Here is a 20039-nt window from a genome sequence, read left to right on the forward strand (position 1 = left end):
CTCCGAATCTTTCATCCGATGGGGGAGGGGTGACAGGGAGCCCGGCCTGCGACTCCCTGCTTACCGCCGGACCCTGTCGTGGCTTGGGATTCCTGCCAGGACGCAGGGCCTGGGAAGGGGCGGTCCTCCCAGCTGCCTGGCCTGCAGCGTCCGAGATCGGGCTCCCTCTGCGACGCCGTGTCCGCGGGACTGCCTCAGGACTGAGGCGCTCTGGAGGTCGGGACCGCCGGGAGGGACGGGTCGACCCGGCCTGAGTCGCCGTCACCCCCGGCAACGCTCTCAGCCTGCTCCGAGCAGGAGCGGTTGTTGCCGACTCCCCCCCCGCCGCCATAGCAATGCTAGTAAGGGGGCCGGGGGAGGGGAGCCTGTCCCCTGCAACAGACCCCGAACGCCGGGCCTGACGTGGCGAAACGGCGTCCGGGATCCTAGTTAATGCAGCCACGGTCTCCTCCAGCCATCCGGGACCGTGGTGCACAGCAGCGGCACGCAGCCGCTCTAATAATACAGCCTCCGACATTGTGAGTAGCGCGGGCAACGGGGAGCTTGTCTCTCCCTGTGTTACTCCTCCCGCTGCTTCCGGCTCAATGCCGCAAACCGCGGGAAGCTCAGCAACGGCCCCCTGACTCCTCCTTGTCCCTCCTCCACCTCCTCCTAACTCTCCCTCCAACTCTCCCTTACCTATTAACCCCTTTCCTACCAGTGAGGTCATGGAGGCTTCCCCTTAAGCCCTGCAGGCTGCGTCCAGCCTCTTCTGAACCTTTCTAAGTACATCATAGATAAAGGGAGGAGGAATATAAACTCCAATAATGATATAGTGTATAGAGTATATAGTGCAATGAAGACAAACATATCTCCCCTCGTCATCAATATCAACCTGAAGACACTGAAAGGGTATCAAACAATGTATCACTAGACTGACACCCCTTGAATAATTGGTGTGAACAGAATGATATTCATGACTCATCAACGCACAATGTATATTTGCAATTCTATCCCTTGAGAGGTGTGTTTCTTGTAAACATAGTATAGCTGGAAAATGAGACTTAACATATTCAAAGATAGCCGTACGTTTAACAGGGTCTCCAAGGCCCCGAACATTCCAGGATATAGTCGTGACTTTAAGAGCCATAAGCTTTACAGAAATAAGCAAAGCAAGAGAAATACAGTATTATCAGACAAGCACAGCAGAAACCCATAATAGTGTATGTTAAACAAGTTTGCATACTCTGGAAGAACCCCAAAAAATTACCCAGAACCTCCTCCCCCCAAACAAAACCCACATACGCCAAAAGACCTGCTTTAGCCAGTCCTCCTTGAACCTGGCCAACATGTTTCAGACAAATCAAACTTCAGCGTCCTGTAACCACTCCTGGACTCATAGGCAGGTCCGTTGAATCAGCATCTAGTGTTTCGGAGCAACCGGCTCCCTGGAAAAACAAGTTTTGCAGATATGTCTAGGACAGTTTCACCATCTATCCATCTGCATCCCGGATACGACGCTCACTGCGGTCAAGCCATCTCATAGCGTCTTTAGAGTTCTCAAAGAAATGCGTATGCCCCAATGCAACCACTCGAAGCTTTGCAGGATACAACATCGCATATGGGATCTGGAGAGCACGCAATCTCCTCTTTACCTCCTGGAATAAAAGACGTTTCTTTTGGATATCTGCTGAGAAGTCTGGAAAGAATGCTATACGATGGCCATCAACAGTAACATCTTTCATATCCCTGGCTGCTTTCAGAATGGCATCTGTCACGATAATGTAGAAGCTTAACAAGCATGGTCCGTGGCTGTGACCCACGTGGAAGTGGTCTCATGGGAACCCTTTGAGCATGTTCCACAGCATACATGGGCGACAAAATCGCATCACCAAAAGTCGATTTCAGCCATGTTTCAATGTATTCAGTCGGGGTATTACCCTCAGTGCGTTCAGGCAAACCCACCAATCGGACACTATTTCGTCTGAGTCTATTCTCCAAATCATCCGCCTTAGCTTGCAAATTAAAAATGGCGTGATCATGTTTCAAAACATCTCTTTGCATAGGTAAAATGGCGTCCCCGATCTCACTAATGCGGCCCTCCACCGCCGCCATCCTGTCAGAGACTTTCTACAAATCATGCCGGATAAGCCCTACATCCTCACGTACACCTCCCAACTGTAGCGCCATGGAGGATAGCGTGGTATTGTATTTAGTGATGGCCAAAAACATCAATCATGGACGGCTCACCCTTCCCCAACACAGGCAATGCATTAGGAGGTAATAATGTGCATGAGCCCTCTGCAGGTTGAGAGCCTAAGTCCAGTAACTGTCCTTCACATACTTCATCAGCGCTCACCTTAGTGTTCACCTCCAGCGCTGGAACCTGTTTAGGAGTCCCCACTATCAGTGCACAGGGGTGAACCTAGCCCGTCTGCCGCCTGAGGCGAACTATAAAAAGGTGCCCCCCCCCCCAAATCTATCAGAGTTTTCTCATTCCTAGCTGTACACATCAAACACGCAATATATACATTTTTTAAATAGGAAAACACTTGATGTTTATTTGTTAGGCCCTGTTCACACAGAGAATTTAGATGAGTTTTGGGCACGGAAACCGCTCCGCCAAACTCGTCAAAAACCGGCCGAAAATGCCTCCCGAGAAAGAAGGGACATGCCCTATCTTCGCACATTTACGCCTCTGACCTCCTATTGACATCAATGGGAGGTAGAGAAAGGGTATTTCGCAGAGTTTTTTGCCCATAGCACTGAATGGCCATGAGCGAAAAACGCGGTGAAAATCGCGGCAAACGACGTGCAGGAAGGACAAAATCTGCCTCAAAATCCCAAACAGAATTTTGAGGCAGAATTTTCCTCCTGCAAAAAACTCAGTATGAACATAGCCTTAAGCTATGTTCACACGGAGCATTTTGCCGAGTTTTTTGACGCGGGAACCGCGTCGCAAAACTCGGCAAAAATGGCCCGAAAATGCCTCCCATTGATTTCAATGGGAGGCGTTGTCTTTTTCCCCGCGAGCAGTAAAACTGCCTCGCGGGAAAAAGAAGCGACATGCCCTATCTTCGGGAGCTTCCGCCTCTGACCTCCTATTGACTTCAATGGGAGGCAGAGAAAGCGTATTTCACGGTGTTTTATGCCCGCGGCGCTCAATGGCCGCGGGCGAAAAACTCAGCGAAAAACTCCGCAAAAATCGGCGTGCAGGGAGAGGAAAATCTGCCTCAAACTTCCAAACTGAATTTTGAGGCAAATATTCCTCCTGCAAAATACTCCGTGTGAACATAGCCTTAAAGTGCTGTTTGAAGTATGGAAAATATTTAAAGAATTATTCTTACTGCCAATCAGTGCAGTGCAAATAGTACAGTCTGCACTGCACTGCCCCATATCTCTCCTCGGCAGCCAGTCTCATTTGCGCCATCACTCTCTGCAATTACATTCAGGCCAGTCCAGGACGGATCGCGCTTAGCGCTGTTTTGAAGCGGCACATCCTGGGCTGGTTTTATTTCTCTACCGGCTGTATTGTTGTGGTCTGCCTGTGCTGGCTCGATGCCAGTGGTGGATTAATATGATCTTAGGCCCTGGGCTGTACACAAGTTATGTGCCCACAACCTACACGTAAGTATCACCTACATGTCAAAGTACATCACATGCCACTCTTCAGACTGTCTCTTAGCCTGATCATCTGCTTCCACTCACACTTCCCCACAGCCCACACCACAGTAATTTACATAGATTGTAAGACCAACATTACAAATAATACCGCCATACTGTTACTGAATAATACCCCATACTGTTACTGAATAATACCCCCATACTGTTACTAATACCCCATACTGTTACTGAATAATACCCCCATACTGTTACTGAATAATACCCCCATACTGTTACTGAATAATACCGCCACACTATAACCACAGTGACTGAATAATACCGCCACACCATAACCACATAGTGACTGAATAATACCCACATACTGTTACTGAATAATACCTCCATACTGTTACTGAATAATACCCCCATACTGTTACTGAATAATACCCCAATACTGTTACTGAATAATACCGCCACACCATAACCACAGTGACTGAATAATACCGCCACACCATAACCACATAGTGACTGAATAATACCCACATACTGTTACTGAATAATACCTCCATACTGTTTCTGAATAATACCCCCATACTGTTACTGAATAATACCCCCATACTGTTACTGAATAATACCCCCATACTGAATAATACCCCCATACTGCTACTGAATAATACCCTTATACTGTTACTGAATAATACCCCCATACTGTTACTGAATAATACCCCCATACTGTTACTGAATAATACCCCCATACTGAATAATACCCCCATACTGCTACTGAATAATACCCTTATACTGCTACTAAATAATACCCCCATACTGCTACTGAATGATACCCCATACTGTTACTGAATAATACCCCCATACTGTTACTGAATAATACCTCCATACTGTTACTGAATAATACCTCCATACTGTTACTGAATAATACCTCCATACTGTTACTGAATAATACCTCCATACTGTTACTGAATAATACCTCCATACTGTTACTGAATAATAACTCCATACTGTTACTGAATAATACCTGCATACTGTTACTGAATAATACCTGCATACTGTTACTGAATAATACCCCCATACTGGTACTGAATAATACCTCCATACTGCTACTGAATAATACCTCCATACTGTTGCTGAATAATACCCCCATACTGTTACTGAATAATACCCCCATACTGTTACTGAATAATACTCCATACTGTTACTGAATAATACTCCATACTGTTACTGAATAATACCTCCATACAGTTACTGAATAATACCTCCATACAGTTACTGAATAATACCTCCATACTGTTACTGAATAATACCTCCATACTGTTACTGAATAATACCCCCATACTGTTACTGAATAATACCTCCATACTGTTACTGAATAATACCTGCATACTGTTACTGAATAATACCTCCATACAGTTACTGAATAATACCTCCATACTGTTACTGAATAATACCTCCATACTGTTACTGAATAATACCCCCATACTGTTACTGAATAATACCCCCATACTGTTACTGAATAATACCTCCATACTGTTACTGAATAATACCTCCATACTGTTACTGAATAATACCTCCATACCGTTACTGAATAATACCTTTATACTGTTACTGAATAATACCTGCATACTGTTACTGAATAATACTTCCATAATGTTACTGAATAATACCTCCATACTGTTACTGAATAATACTTCCATAATATTACTGAATAATACCCCCATACTGTTACTGAATAATACCTCCATACGGTTACTGAATAAAACTACCAAACCATGCTCACATATTACTACAACATAGTGTCAGAAAAAAAAACACCATACTGTTAGTGAATAAATCACACTATATATAGACCAATATTACCACCATATAGTGACCTTATAGAGGTAGTTGCCAGTTATACACAAGATATCTGCAAACCATATAAGTGATTACAGTATAGTTATATTGAGTGACTATTGTGCAAATTTGTAAGTTTTTAAAATTTTTATACTTCTTTTTTTTGGTAGGTTCCACTGGAGCGTTTGGACTACGTCATAGATTCATTGGACTACTCCGATTATCTACTTTTAAAAAAAAAAAAAAAAAAAATGGTGAAAGAGGATTGCATGGGGGAGTTTAGATTTCAATAAAAGTTTTTCTTGTCTGTTTTTTTTAATACTTTATTATGGCCTTAGTAATGGCTGCTGTCTGATTGAGAGTGTCCATTACTAAGAAGGGGCTTAGTGTTAGCCAGTAAAAAGGCTATCACTAACCCCTATTATTACCCCGGTTCTCACTGCCGCGAGGGGAGTACGATCCAGTACCCAACCATCTGACGGTAAGGCAGCATTATTACCCAACCAAAAGCCACGGTAAGGCAGCAGGGCGATCACAGGCTGGTTTTACCAGGCTGGGAAGGGATAAAAAATGTGGCCCTTCCCACCCTGGTGATGCTAGGCTGCAGCTGCTTTATTGTATCTGGCTGGTTGTGAAAAATAGCGGGAACCCCACGTCTTTTTAAAAAAATAAATAGAAAAAAAATTACATGAGATCCCCTCCATTTTTCATAACCAGCCAGATACAATAAAGCAGCAGCAGCCTAGCATCACCAGGGTGGAAAGGGCCATGGTTTTTGGCCATTCCGAGCCTGATAGTACCAGCCTGCAGCCATGCCAGTACCCGCCCTTCTCTTCAGACAGTCGGGTGCTGGATCGTACCCAGCTCTTCCCGGTACTCCTGGTGGCGGTGGGTACTGGGGTAATAATAGGGGTTAGTGCTAGCCTTATTACTGGTTAACACTAAGCCCCTTCTTAGTAATGGACGCTCTCAATCAGACAGCAGCCATTACTAAGGCGGTAATGAAGTATTAAAAACAGAGACATAAAGACATTTATTTTATTGAAATGACAACTCTTCCACACAATCCACTTTAACCATTTTATAAAAAAAAAAAGAAATAAAGCTTAAATCAGCAAAGTAGTCCAACGAATCTACGACGTAGTCCAAATGGTCCAGCGGAACCTGCAAAACAAAAATTAGCAGTATGAAAAATAAAAATAAAGCTGGCTGCCCCCACAGACGTATGAATAAATAGCTACCTTCGGAAACATATTAAAATACTTAGAAAAATTAGGCCCATAAAATAAAACATATCAAATAAAAAATAAATAATTAGAACACCTTTCTTTTAAAGAGAACCTTTCACCTCCCCATACATGTACAGCTGAGTTCAGCATATAATGGGGAGGGCTGCACAAACTCTGGGGCACTTTACATTTTTTTTCTAGCCTCCTTCGTTATTTAGATATCAGTGCTGTAATATTTGGCGCCCGATATTTAAATAACCCCATGAACTGTCAATGGGGAGGTAATTGGCAAGGGGGCGTGTAACATCGCCATGACACTGTCCAATCAGCTACGGTCAGCGTTTCAGCAAGAGCTGGAGAGAGCGCGTGCGCGCAGCTCCGCCACCACTAAGGAACACAAGAGGAGAAGAAGAGTGTGAATTCTTCTTCTTCTGTTCCATGGCATCGGAGCTGTTTGTGCACGCACACTCTCACTCTTTAGCTCTCGGCAGACAAGGACGACAAGACTGATCTCTCACCTGAGATCACAGTCTTGTACTTGCCTGCCGAGAGCTGAAGAGTGAGAGCGTGCGTGCGCACATGATCTCCTCTCTCCAGCTCATGCTGTTGACATTGTCTGTAGCGGATTGTGTCACAGCGATGTTACACGTCCCCTTGCCAATTACCGCCCCATTGGCAGTTTATGGGGTTATTTAAATATCGGGCGTCAAGTATTACAGCACCGATATCTAAGTAAGAAAAGAGGGTGGGAATTTTTTTTTAAAGTGCCCCAGAGTTTGTGCAGCCCTGACCATTACATGCTGCACTCAAATGCAAATCTGTGGGCAGGTGAAAGATTCTCTTTAAAGTGTAACAACTTTTTTAAAAACTTTTGACATGTCAGAAGTTTTGATCAGTGGGGTCCGAACACTGAGACCCCCCACTAGTCGCTAAAACTAAGCAGCAGAAGTGCTCGGGTGAGCGGTGTGCTGCTTCAATTCTGTTTGGCTTTCCTTGGAGTAGTGTACGGGCTCAATAGAAAGTCTAGGAGTCCGTACACCGCTCACTTGGCTGAAAGTCGATCATAAATGAAGCGGCACAGCGCTCACCCGAGCACTTCTGCTGCTTCATTTTAGCGATTGGTGGGGGCCTCAGTGCTCGGTCCCCCACCGATGAAAACTTCGGACATGTCAGCATGATATACAAAGATATCTATTAATGCGATTTGTGCAAGTTTTAATTAATTTTTATTGAAAATGATTTGCACTTTTTGAGATACAGCTGCTTTGTATCCTGTATACAGAGCAGCTGTATATTGCACTGAGACCTGAATCCATTAGGTCGCCTATTACCGATCACATCTAAGTTATGAACTTAGATGTGATCGGTAACAGCTCGATCCTGCAGGACTCGCTGACACTGAATCAGTCAGTCCCGCTGACCTGACGGATACAGGATACAGCGCTATATACATTATATAATATATTTATTTTAATTAGCGGGGGCAGGTTTATGGGGAAGGATTAGGGCCTGTTCACATCAGTGTTGGCTTTCCGTTCCGGGGTTCCGTGAGAGGTTTCCGTCGGGTGAACCCCGCAACGGAAAGTCAAACTGAAACCACAGCTTCCGTTTCAGTCACCATTGAAATCAATGGTGATGGAAACATTGCTAATGGTTTCCGTTCGTCACCATTCCGTCAGGTTTCCGTTTTTGTGACGGAATCAATAGCGCAGTTGACTGCGCTAATGGTGACGGAAACGGAAGCTGTGGTTTCAGTTTGACTTTCCGTTGCGGGGTTACCTCCAACGGAACCACAGAACGGAAAGCCAACGCTGATGTGAACAGGCCCTAAGGCTTCTTTCACACTAGCATTAATATATGTTTACCTCTCTTCCGTCAGAGGAAGAGAGGATCAATACGTTAAACGGAAAGCAACGGCTCCATTAGAATTACCATTGCTTTCAATGGTAATTCTTTTGTATCAGTTGCTTTCCGTTTGTCTCCGTTCGCTAAGTTTCCGTTTTTTTTAAAGGAAACAAAAGTGCAGTCTGCAGAACTTTTATTTCCGTTCAAAAGAACGGAAACCTAGAGAACGGAGACAAACGGAAAGCAACTGATACAAAAGAATTACCATTGAAAGCAATGGTAATTCTAATGGAACCGTTGCTTTCCGTTTAACGTATCGATCCTCTCCCTCTGACGGAAGAGAGGTAAACGTATATTAATGCTAGTGTGAACAAAGCCCAATACAAGATATTATTAAAAAAAAAACAAAAAAAAACCCAGCTGGGATTTGAAACAGCAACCTTCATGTGTAAGGCAGACAAGCTAACCACTACTCTATAGAAGCTGTCATAGTCAATGCCTGTGAAACTGTAGTAGTTGAGGGTTTATGACAGGCACTATCAGTCTATCCTGTCTCTCTGCTGCGTCTGGGTGGTGACTAGTCAAAGACTCACAGTCAGACTGGCTGCCGCAGCTGCTGCATGCAGTGTGCACTGTGAGTGACTGTGAGACTCACCAGTCACAGCTCTGATTGTAGCTTTCCCACGCTAATTAAGCACAGGAAAGCTACAAAGCCAGGAGTATACTGCAGGGGGGGGGGGGCGTTTTACTGACAGCAGATGGCTCTATAGGGGGGAATTATCCCCCCACCATAGAGCCCTGACTAGTTACTATACTGAAAGGTTAGGGGGGTCTGAGCATCTGACTGACTGCTCTAAAGGGGGGGGGGCAGAATCCTCCCCTATAGAGCTCTCTGCAGTAAGTCAGACGCTCAGACCCTCCCCCACCCACACTAATCGTTGCATTATAGTGATATGAGGGCTCTATGGGGTGGATTATTCCAGCCCCATAGAGCCCTCTGCTGTCGGTAAAATGCCCAGACACCCCCTTGCAGTATACTCACGTCACGGGTCCCGGTCCCAGCAAGGCAGGAACTTACCTCGTGCTTCTGGTGCTGCTCGTCTCTCCTCCTGCAGACTTGCTCCTCTCTGGCTGCATGTGCTGTGTGCAGCGTCAGAGAGGAGGAGGAGTGTTACAGACGTTCGGCACGTCTGCATGGCCACTCCCCCCGGTCCAGTCCGTCCCGGGCTGAAAATGCTGCCCCCCCCCCTTTGGGTAGGTGGTGCCGCCTGAGGCCGTCGGCTCACCTGGCCTCATGGCAGATGCGGCACTGTCAGTGCAAGCTTATTTGTTGTAGCAGACGGGGTTCTTGCATATCCTGCCAGCTTAGAGGCCGCTGCACGTGCTTCTGCAGAGGGAGCACCAGCGCCATCATGGCTTTCCCGCTCTGCGGCAGTGTCCTTATTTCAGCGAGTCATGACCACAAAATCAATGACACCAGGCTGCAACCCAGAAAGTACCGGTAGGCTGTTCAAAGAGTATCCTCGAAAGAGCTCCAAAATAGGATAGTTTAAGGATTACTTGCAGGAGCTAACACACCGTGCGTCCTCTCACATCTCCAGTCAGGCCATGCCCCGCAATGACAAACTTTAGGTAAGACAACAACGCTCAGGCAATGATCAAGAGGGCAGAGCCCCTTTTATAGTTCAGCAGCATTCTGGGCTAATTGCAGATTTTCTGCAACTGTGTATGCATTGGCCCTTTAAGGCCGTGCACGCGCAGGGACGCGAGCCATGCTGGAGACAGTGTCCGGACCAGGAAGTGAGTGGCGGCGTCTCTCAGGAGGGAGATGCTGCCGAGAACTCACACATCCATGGCCGTGGCCGTTAGAGGGTAAGTCAGGACGACGGTCCGCGGCCATAGACGTTACAGTCAGTTAGTCAGTGGACACACCTCTTCCAAAATGGGCAGAAATTGTATAAAGATGACTGAGATTGGTCACTATTTATTTCATCATGACAACTCAGTCCTTATATAAATGAATGAATTTGAGATAACAGCAGGCAATGCCATATTAGAGGAATAGAGGCTCATTTGTGGCTCCTAGGGCCTGATCTGAATTATGATGGGTGTCCTTTACAACATACTGGGTTTCCCCTTTAGAAAAAAACTAAACAAAATTTATGAAAGTTAAAAGCAAAAATAGGTGCATTATAGCTAGTAGAGTCCAGGTCCTGCCATCTTGTGCCTGCTTAAAATGCTAAGCCATGTGTCACGCCTGCGGGGTATGTTGACCCACTAGGCCGGTCAGCTGTAGCGGAGTAGCAGCTGGCCAAACGACAAGCAATAACAGTCTCTGGGGTAAGAGTACCTGGGAAGATGATCTGGCAGATACTCTGAGTATCAGACACTGGGCACAGATGAAGCTTGGTGTGGCAAATGACACTGGACATGGCAGATGACACTGGTCGCGGCAGGTGAGACATAGCGAGGCAGATGGAACAACATGACTCCAACACTAGATTTCAGCTCAGGAACAAACACAGTTACGGGATACAGGATACAGGAAGCAGGATACGGGTACACTGGGAGCAGGATACAACTAAGCGACCATTTGCTTAGACTAACATGGGTATACAACAACAACTCTCAGACAAGGGGTGGAAGGTCAGAGCACTTTTTATAGTCCATGGTGATCTGGGGATTGGTTAGGGAACTTTTTACCGGTGTTTGCACTGGCCCATTAAGACTAGGGACCGTAGGAGAAGATACAGGTTAGTACAGCCGTGTGTTGGTGTTTCCAGGGAGGGAGACACCGGCATGAGCTCAGAGTTCTGCGGTCGCCGGGATGTGAGAGAAGGCGGCGGTCAGCGACCACGCCCGTTACAGTATCCTCCCTTACAACCCCTCTACTTGGGTCCAGAGTGTGAGAGGAATTTTTTAATGGGGGTAGGGACGTTAAGGTTCTTTTATGGCTCCCAAGACCTCTCCTCAGGACCAAAACCTTTCGAGTCCACCACCAGATAGAAAGTCTTTCCTCCTACTCTTTTGAAATCCAGAGTTTCCTTTCCCTCAAAGATGTCAGAATAACTGCTGGGAGAGACTGCAGAAAGAGTGGATTTGCTAGAACGGTTCAGGACCACAGACTTTAGGAGAGAAACATGGGATGAGTTGGGGATTTTGAGAGTAGGGGCAGCCGAAGCTTATAGGACACAGGGTTGATTTATTGTAACACCTCGAAGGAGCCGATGAACCTGGGAGAGAATTTGTGGGAAAGGATCTTAAGACTAGTGTTCTTTGAAGAGAGCCAGACCATGACACCAGGGAGAAATTGAGGAGGAACCCATCTCTTCTTATTGGTATATGCTTTCATGCGATCCACTGCCTGAAGAATCGCGGATTTGGTCTGCTAGATGTGAAGAAAAGCACCGAATGAAGAATTGGCTGCAGGCACTTGAGACATAGCACAGTAAGCAGAACTCGTGGGTGCTGACTGTAGACAATATAGAGCGGAGAGGAAGCGGTAGACTCACTTGTATGGTTATTGTATGAGAATTCTGCCCAAGGCAGAAGCTGTACCCAATTGTCATGTTGGACAGAGACATAATAACGGAGATAATTCTTGAGTATTTGGTTGATCCTCTCCACCTGACCGTTAGATTGTGGGTGATAGGCAGAAGAAATATCCAGCTTCACATCTAAAAGATTTCACAGGGCTCTCCAGAATTTAGACGTGAACTGTAAACCCCCTTCAATATGAAGAGGCAGTCCATGTAGACGAAAGATGTGTTGGATGAACAGATCTGCCAGACGAAGGGTTGAGGGAAGGCCCGTTAACTGAACAAAATGTGCCATCTTGGAGGAACGGTCTACCACTAGGGAGCATCAGGCACCCGTAGAGGTTGGAGCAGACCAGCAGGTTTAGAATGAGAAGATTTTTTTGGGGCACAATTAGCACAGGAGGAAGAACCTATAGAAAAACTGGTCAAATATTAACCCAGACGTAATGAGTAGAAGAAATTTATTTTATTAACAAATACAGTTTAAAAATTCAGTCATACAATGTTTAAAAGGCGTCAACCTATGCAGGATATATTTGTAGTACTATCAGGGTATAAACAAATGTACTAGAGACATATGAGGTAGAAAACATATCAAGTTTGTGCTGAATACGCCTGACATGCAATGATTGAACAGTGCAAGAAAAAAGTGCTATGTGCAATATGAAGTGCTATTCTATGTATAGAACGCTATTCAATATGTGTATAAATGTAACATACATGCAGGGCATGAGCAGCAAGTAAACCGGGCCTTAAAGCAAAAAAATGCAAACAGCCCTAGAGGGATTAGACCAAATGTCTAGATGAATGAAGGTACATACCCAGGTTCATAATCCCGCATAGAGGAGACGCCAAGCCCGACACTCATTTCGGCAGATGCCTTAGTCCGGGGGTAGCCCTTTATGTGTACAAATTGGTTGTATAGCACAGGAGGAAACATAGTCCCAGACATCTCTAGGTTGCGAAGGCCACCAATAATGACGAGCAATATTGAATTATGCTCCCAGCGGAGAATTCTTTTGTGTCAACAGGACGGACAAAAATCTTTGCAGGGGGAATGTCCTTAATCTGCAGGGGATTTACATTAATAATCCTAAAAGGATCAATAATGTGTTGAGGTTTTTCTTCTGAGTCTTCAGTTTCGAATGACCGAGACAGGGCATCGGCCTTAAAGTTTTTGTCTGCAGGGCGGAATTTAACAAGAAAATGAAATCTGGCGAAAAACAGCAACCATCTAGCTTGACGAGGATTTAGTCGCTGTGCAGACTGCAGATATGTAAGATTTTTGTGGTCAGTGTAGATGATGATGGTTTGAGCAGACCCCCCAAGCAGGTGTCTGCATTCTTCCAAGGCCAACTTTACAGCAAGCAATTCCCGATCCCCAATGGAGTAGTTGCGCTCAGCAGGAGAGAAGAGTTTGGAGAAGACTCCGCAAGATACTGCCTTACCCTTAGAATTTTTTTGAAGCAGGAGTGCTCCAGCGCCAATGGAAGAGGCATCAACCTCCACGGATAATATCAGGATGACGAAGAACAGAAGCAGACGTTAAGGTTCTCTTGATGTTGGAGAATGCTGACTCTGCCTCAGGAGTCCAGTCCTTAGCATTTGCTTCCTTTCCAGTGAGAGCTTAGATGGGAGCAGTAAGGAACGAGAAACTTGGGTTGAACTGATGATAGAAATTAGCGAATCCAAGAAATCTTTGTATAGCTCGGAGACTCTGAGGACATAGCCACTCCAACACTGCCTTCACCTTTTTGGGGTCCATTTGAAGACCACGATTGGAGACAATATAGCCCAGGAAGGGCAAGGACCTCTTTTCAAATATGCATTTCTCCAGTTTCACGTATAATTTATTCCCCCTTAGCCGTAACAAGACTTGGCGTACATGCTTCTGATGCGTCGTCAGATCGGGTAAATCAGGTAGATCAAAGATATACCACCACACAGACATACAGAAGATCACGGAAGACGTCAATCACGAACTCCTGGAAAGCCGCTGGAGCGTTACGCAGTCCAAATGGCATGACAAGATACTCGTAGTGACCGTCTTGGGTGTTAAATGCGGTTTTCCATTCGTCATCTTTGCGTATACAAATCAAGTTATAGGCCCCGCGTAGATCCAGTTTAGTGAATACCTTAGCTCCACGAATCCTGTCGAAGAGCTCAGAGATAAGGAGTACTTATTTTTTATCGTGACTTGGTTCCATCCACAGTAATCAATGCATGGTCAGAGTGACCCCTCCTTTTTCTCCACGAAGAAGAATCCAGCTCCAGCTGGTGAAGTAGACTTCCTGATGAACCGCCTCACCAGGTTCTCCTTGACATACTGTAACATGGCCTGGGTTTCAGGCAAGGAAAGCGGGTAGACCCGTCCACGAGTGAGTGAGGCTTCGGAAAGCAACTCTATCGGACAGTCATATGGACGATGAGAAAGGACCTCTTCATCCTTCTTGCTGAAGACATCAGTATAGCTGGCATACTGTGGAGGCAATCCAGAGAGTGACTGAGGCAGTTGAGAAAGAATGGGACAAACCTGAGGCAGGCAGTGGTGCAGACATCGGGGTCCCCACTGGAGGACCTCTCCGGAGTTCCAATCAAGGACTGGATCATGTTGGGGAAGCCATGGCAATCCCAGCAGGATGAGGTTGATAGCTTTGGACAAGACATAAAAAGCAATCAGCACTGAATGAAGGACTCCTATCTGTAGTCTCAGTGGTTTGGTGATAGACGGTCAGGCAGAGGTTGTCCATCTACAGAAGCGACCACCAGAGGTTTCTCTAGAGGAACTCTGGTCAAATGGAGAAGATCAACTAAGTCCTGCTGGATAGAATTTGCAGCAGCTCCAGAATCCAAGTAAGCAGGCACATAGTGCGATCCTTCACTGGTGACGATTAACACAGGAATAGACAGTTTGGGAAAGAATTTAATGGTAGAGGGAGATTCACCTAGGTTTGTCTCTCCAGTCAAAACTAGGTGCTGGATTTTCCCGGTTTTTGAGGGCATTGGCGCACTAAATGTCCCTTGTGGCCACGGTACAGACACAATCCAGTCCATAATCTGCGTTCACGTTCCTGGTTGGACAATCGGAGTCTATCCACCTGCATAGGCTCCTCCGGAGGTGCAGTAGGACTGGGTAATAGCATCCTTTGAAATTTTGGTGTCAGTCAACAAGATCTCCTCTCCCGATGGACTTCCAGAGTCTGTTCTTGCATTCACATATCGATCCGGGTAGTAGGCGGTAGTGGCAGCGAAATTGTAGACCCTGGGCAGGCAGGAGGGGTAAAAGGTAGTGCAATAGCGTAAGCAGCCAGAGGGAATGCAGTAGGATGATCCAAATTGGTGATTATTGAATTTACTGCCTGTAGGAGCTGATCCTGGCGTGCCCGGAGGTTACGCATGTCTGTTTGCATCACCTGGATCGACACCTTAGATTGACCAGCGGGATCCATGGCCTCAGCATACTGTCACACCTGTGGGCTATGTGGACCCACTAGGCTGCACCGCAGTAGCGGACTAGCAGCTGACCAAATGACAGTGATTAACAGTCTCTGGGGTAAGAGTACCTGGGAAGATGATCTGGCAGATACTCGGAGTAGCAGACACTTGGCACAGATGATGCTTGACGTGGCAGATGACACTGGACAAGGCAGATGACACTAGATTTCAGTTCAGGAACAAACACAGTTACGGGATACAGGAAGCAGGATACGGGAACACTGGGAGCAGGATACAACTAAGGGACCTTTTGCTTAGACTAACATGGGAATACAACAATGCTCAGGCAAGGGGTGGAAGGTCAAAGCCCTTTTTATTGTCCAGGGTGATCTGGCAATTGGTTAGGGAACTTTTTACCACTGCGTGCACTGGCTCTTTAACGCCGTGGATGAGCGCGCGCACCCTAGGGGAGGAGTACGTCCGTGTGTGCTGGCATCTCCGGGGAGGCAGTCACCGGCATGAGCTCTGAGGTCTGCATTCATGGCTGCTGGGATGTGAGAGAAGGCGGCGATCCATAACTGCTGCTGTTACACCATGTAAGGCAGGGGTAGGATCCAGTTGGTTCGCCCCGGTTCCCCCGAACAGGTTGTTAAAATTACAGCCAGTTCGCAGAACCGGGTGAAGCGGGAAGCCGGAACCGGTCCCCTGCACTTAATTGTATTCGCGTCCTCAGGACGCGGATACAATTGACTTCACTAGCGCTGCCCTGGCGAGGCACATGATGCCTCGCCATTCGGCGCTTTAGTGATGATGCAGTCAGTGACGTCATCGTGCTGCTGCGTCGTTCCGGTGAAGGAGGACTGGTGCCGCTGGAGGACGGAGCGGGAACGGGACAGGTAAGAAAGCTACAGGGGATATTCATCATAACAACCAAGCTCAATACATATATTCAGCACCAAAGAGAAGCTCAGAACATATATACAACTCCAGAACCAAGCTCAATGTCACGGTCACAGGGTATGTGGACCCACTAGGCCGCTCCGCCGTAGCGGAGAGGCAGCTGACCAGGTCACAGTCTATATGTAAGTCAATAGTAAATAGTAACGCTTGGGTACCTGTGACGGTGGCAGTGGCTGTGGCTTCAGCACGGATGGAGGCCGGTGCAGCAGGTAGCGCCAGACATGGTGGGCAGTATCCGATATGGCAGAAGACACAGGACATGGCAGAAGACACTGGACGTGGCAGAAGACACTGGACGTGGCAAACAACAGCAGGTGCAGTAGACACGACTCCAATACTGGTATGCACAGGAACAAGAACAGTACGGGACACAGCAACAGGAAACAGGGCATGGGTAACAACTGGAACGGGAAACACTAAGGGACCATTTTCAAGACAGACTGGGATAAACTAACAACGCTCAGGCAAGGATCAGGGGCCTTCTTGTAGACCAGTAAATCATGGCAGTTGATGATGATGACGACGATTTCCTTTGTGCGCGCGCTGGCCCTTTGAGGCCGGGCACGAGCGTGCGCGCACACCCTACGGGACACAGCAGAACGGAGCAGAAGTGAGGGCTGGCGTCTCTTAGGAAGGAGATGGGGACCAGCGCTCACGGATCCATGGCTGCAGGCGTCGGGAGGTGAGTGAACCCGACGGCCCGCGGCCATGGACGCTACACTCATTAAATATATACAGCACCAAAGAGAAGCTCAGAACATATATACAGCACCAAAACCAAGCTTAGTACATATATACAACATCAGAGCCAAGCTCAGTACATATATACAGCATCAGAACAAAGCTCATACACATATACGACACCAGAACAAAACTCAGTACATATATACAGCAACAGAACCAAACTCATACACATATACAACACCAGAACGAAACTCAGTACATATATACAACTCCAAAACTAAGCTCAGTACATAAATACAACACCAGAACAAAGCTCAGTACTTAAATACAGCATCAGAACCAAGCTCAGTACATATATATACACATCAGAACCAAGCTGAGTACATAAATACAACACCAGAACAAATCTCAATACATATATACAGCCCAATAGAGAAGCTCAGATCATATATACAGCACCAGAGCAAAGCTCAGTACATATATACAGCATCAGAACAAAGCTCATACACATATACAACACCAGAACCAAACTCAGTACATATATACAGCAATTGAACCAAACTCATACACATATACAACCCCAGAACAAAGCTCAGTACTTAAATACAGCATCAGAACCAAGCTCAGTACATATATACCCACCAGAACCAAGCTCAGTACATAAATACAGCACCAGAACCAAGCTCAGTACATATATACAGCAACAGAACCAAGCTCATACACATATACAACACCAAAATCAAACTCAGTACATGCATACAACTCCCGAACCAAGCTCAGTACATAAATACAACACCAGAACCAAGCTCAGTACATATATGCAACACCAGAACCAAACTCAGTACATATCTACGACTCCAGAACTAAGCTCAGTACATAAATACAACACCAGAACAAAGCTCAGTACTTAAATACAGCATCAGAACCATGCTCAGTACATATATACCCACCAGAACCAAGCTCAGTACATAAATACAGCACCAGAACCAAGCTCAGTACATATATATCAGAACAACCAAGCTCAAAACATATATAATTCAATTTAAAAAGTGTTTCTCATATATTATATGGATTCATTACACAAAGAGGGATCTATTTCTAGCATTTTTTTTCTTTTAATTTTGATGATTATGGGAACAGTTAATGAAAACCCAAAATTTAATGTCTCAGAAAATTGGAATATTATATAAGCCCAATTTAAAAAATGATTTTTAATACTGAAATGTCATCCTACTGAAAAGTATGTGCAGTATATGCCCTCAATAATTGGTCGGGGCTCCGACTCTGCATGAATTACTGCATCAATGGCGTGGCATGGAGACGATCAGCCTGTGGCACTGCTGAGGTGTTATCAATGCGGCGTGGAATGAAGGCGATCAGCCTGTGGCACTGCTGAGCTATTATGGAAGCCCAGGTTGCTTCATCACTGACTGTGGAAACTTGACAAAGTAAATTTTGCGTTTAATTTGGAAATATCGTCCCAGAGTCTGGAGGAAGAGTGGAGAGGCGTCAATCCAAGTGTCTTGCGGTCCAGTGTGAAATTTCCACAGTCAGTGATGGTTTGGGGGCCATATCATCTGCTGGTGTTGGTCCACTGTGTTATATCAAGTCCAGAGTCAGCGCAGCGTCTAGCAGAACATTTTCCAGCACTTCATGCTTCCCTCTGCTGACAAGCATTATGTAGATGCAGATTTCATTTTCCAGCAGGACTCGGCACCTGCCCACCCTGCCAAAAGTACCAATACCTGGTGTAATAACCACAGTATCACTGTGCTTGATTGGCCAGCAAACTCGCCTGACCTAAACCCCATAGAGAATCTATGGGGTATTGTCAAGAGGAAGATGAGGGACACCAGACCCAACAATGCAGACGAGCTGAAGGCCGCTATCAAAGCAACCTGGGCTTCCATAACACCTCAGCAGTGCCACAGGCTGATCGCCCCCATGCCACACTATTGATGCAGTAATTCATGCAAAAGGAGCACAGACCAAGTATTGAGGGCAGATACTGGACATACTTTTTAGTAGGACAAGATTTCGGTATTAAAAATCATTTTTGTGAAATTGGGCTTATATAATATTCTAATTTTCTGAGTGACTTAAATTTGGGGTTTTCATTAACTGTTCCCATAATCATAAAACTTTACAAGAAAAAAATGTGTGGAATGAATCTATATAATATATGAGAGACACTTTTTGAATTGAATTACTGAAATCAATTAACTTTTGATGATATGTACTGAGCTTTGTTCTGGTGCTATATATGTACTGAGCTTTGTTCTGGTGTTGTATTTATGTACTGAGCTTGGTTCTGGTGTTGTATATATGTACTGAGCTTTGTTCTGGTGCTGTATATTTGTACTGAGCTTGTTCTGGTGCTGTATATATGTACTGAGCTTTGTTCTGGTGCTGTATATATGTACTGAGCTTGCTCCTGGCACCGTATCTGTGCATGAGCCGGGAGAGTTGTCGGGGCTTACTGCGCACTCCACACTGTCGTCCACCCTTCTCATGTGCACAGCCTAACTAAATGGGCTGAGCATGCTTAGGAAATTTAATGTGCCCATATAGGCCTATACGTAACGGGTGAGTTTAATACAATGTGTGGGTAGGTCTGTACGCTTATGTAATTACATACATAGTGTGGCAATCCACACTAAAGCATTCTGGACAGGGAATTTCTTTATTTAGAGTCCTCTTCAACGTAGGGGGTATTTGGAATATCATAATTGTTTTATTTTATTATTAGAATAATTTTCAATGGCGCGATACACCGAAAACGCCGTGACACCCCCCCCCCGCGCGGCGCGTATGTCTTCGTCCGAAAAACTCTTGTTAAAAATTTGAATCCCACTCCTGATGTAAGTAATTCTGGGACATATAGTGTGCATCACCAACACTGAATTTTCAGATCAAGTTT

This window comes from Rhinoderma darwinii, chromosome 4 (assembly GCF_050947455.1).
Source record: "Rhinoderma darwinii isolate aRhiDar2 chromosome 4, aRhiDar2.hap1, whole genome shotgun sequence".
Lineage (NCBI taxonomy): Eukaryota > Metazoa > Chordata > Amphibia > Anura > Rhinodermatidae > Rhinoderma > Rhinoderma darwinii.